This window comes from Nansenia antarctica, assembly GCF_963989245.1.
Source record: "Nansenia antarctica genome assembly, chromosome: 2".
In the NCBI taxonomy this organism is placed as follows: domain Eukaryota; kingdom Metazoa; phylum Chordata; class Actinopteri; order Argentiniformes; family Microstomatidae; genus Nansenia; species Nansenia antarctica.
In genome coordinates this window covers 24791070-24793569 of record NC_137675.1, presented here as the reverse complement: position 1 = coordinate 24793569, position 2500 = coordinate 24791070, and the positions used below count along the sequence as shown (strand labels likewise).

Below are 2500 nucleotides of genomic sequence, written 5' to 3'. Positions count from 1 at the left end.
AGAGAGAGACACCAGAGTTATCTTGTGTGTGTGTGTGTGTGTGTGTGTGTGTGTCTGTCTTGTCAACCGTTTCACCCTGGAAAAACAAAACTCAAAACGCTATTTTGGAAAAAGGTGAAATAAAAGTCAAATAACCCACAGGTAAGCTATCCCTCTACCTCCTCCAGTGTTTCCCCTACCATAGCCTTGGGGGGGCGGGCCGCCCTCCCAACGGAACCACCCGCCCCCCCAAGAAAGAGGAATTATTACGGACGTAGACACCAAACATCTGACAAGCAGGCTAAAATATCTGCGTTTTTTAAACGCACCCAACCCAAATCTGGCGAGTGGCAAGCCCATAGGCTCGTTGGTAACGTTAGTCCGCCGTAGTCTCGCATAGCCAGACCTATCTCCACACTTCGCGCTGTGCCAGCGCTGGAGAATAATACAAGATTTTGTATTACAAGAAGTGTGCGCGCGAGACGCGAGAGTTTTTGCCGGCTGTGATGTCTGCAGATTGAAAGTAAGCAAGTTCAAACGTTAGCAAATACAATTACTGAGTGTTCTGACAGAGAAAGTTGGTTAAAATTGGTAGTTATTATCGTGACTAGAAAGTGTCTGAAAGTGTTCCATAGTGTAAATAGTGTCAAAGAACTAGCAAGCTAGCTAGCTCAGAGGTGATGAGATGAGCTAGTCTCCCTGCACACTTGCCAGCTAAAGAGCTAACTGGATGCACTTTATTATTTTACTTAAAGTAGATATACTATCCTTTCTTATTCTGCTAGAGTTGGGCTTCATGGTAATACCATAATGGCATATTTACAGTACATAGACAGTTGATTGAAGCATTGGAAATGTCCGTTTTTTATAGTTGGACATACACATTTTTTTCAGGTGAGAGAGTAAAGTCAAAATGACATTATCTGACTGGATTGCCCACAGCAATCCAATATTCAATTATAATTATGTTATAAATTGATATGGATCAATTTATGCCTCTTATTAGATTATAAATACTCTGGCTGTTTTGTTTACCTTTAGGTTGACAGCAAAAGGGAGAGAGGAGGATAGGGAGGGAGAGAAGGAGAGAGAGCAGGATGGTGTCGGCTCACCAGAGAGAGAGAGAGAGCAAGAACCAGGTGAGAAAGTGGACAGGTAGTCAAGACCACATAAGTAAGTAGCCTTGAGAACCGATGGTTCTGGAGCCTAATGGCCCATAGGGCAGGAGCCTATCTCCTGTTTCCGTAGCGTGAGGCGGCTTAATGTACAAGTACACCCCTGGACATGACGCTGGTATGAGGCAGGGTCTTAACACCTGGGGGGGGGGGTCCATGCCACGGTCCATGCCACCCCCCCAAGGCAGCAAACCTAGGGGAAACACTGTCGTCCATCCCTCTACCTCCTCCATCCCTCCATCTCTCTCTCTCTCTCTCTCTCTCTCTCTCTCTCTCTCTCTCTGTCTCCTGCGGTAGAGGTGTGAGACATCACCTTGGCAGGCCTTCCCCCTGGAAGATGTTTTTATGACTTTGTATGAGTTTCAAGGAGACTCCTGGACAGCAGAGAGCTTGAGGAGGTGTTTCAGCTCCAACTTTCCAGGGAAGCAGACACACACACACACACACACACACACACACACACACAGGAACACACACAGGAACACACACAGGGGTTTAACACTAGAACAGCCGTGGCTTTTTTACCTACTATAAGAGCCGCCTCGGGTTGCTACTTACACACAACGACCACTAGTTGGCCGTCTTGTAAATTAGCCTGCCTCCTACACAGAAAAAAAAATGCTAAATAGCTTCATACTAGCTTATCCTGATGTGATTTTGAAAATGTAAGGATACTGGGTCGTAGAAAATGTAAGGATACTGGGTGGTAGAACGCACATATCCAGGAAAAGTCATGAAAGGAGGGCCCTGAAATTTGATCGAGTGCAAAGATATAAAACATTTTTTACTCACAGGGTCCGATGACCCCACCCATGGCTGTTCTAGTGTTAATTACACAGCGGTATAGAGAGATGAGACTGTCTTGACTGACTGGCACCCACAACAACCCATGTTCAACCACCACAACGACCTATTTTCAACCTGCACAACAATATACTTACAACATCCACAACAACATCCATTACAACCTCCCCAACAAGCCTTTGTCCTACTCTTAACTCTCTACTCTTCAAACCTACTATTTACATCTACATTTTTGGCATTTAGCAGACGCCTTTATCCAAAGAGACTCACTTACAACAAGTACATTTGCCAAGTAAGTAAGTGAATCATATATCCATCAGTCATCATAAGAAAAACAAATCTATGCGCTATGCTAGGACCAGGGGCCATTGCTCCACAACAACCCACTTTCAACATCCACACACAACAACATCATTTACAACATCCACAACAACCTATTTATAACCTCCACAACCACAACATAAGCTCAAAACAACTCATGACCTTGGCAATATCAACCGCCCACCCCCCCGCCGGTCCGTCCCCGTCCCCGTCCCTCTCTC

The 2500-nt window shown here is 45.3% G+C and overlaps 1 protein-coding gene across 1 annotated transcript in view; it reads right to left on the bottom strand.

The window, feature by feature from the left end:
* rhbdl3 (rhomboid, veinlet-like 3) overlaps positions 1-2500 on the bottom strand; it is a gene marked incomplete at both ends in the record, with an annotated part of 38295 nt that overhangs the window by 17347 nt on the left and 18448 nt on the right. The window lies entirely within an intron of this gene.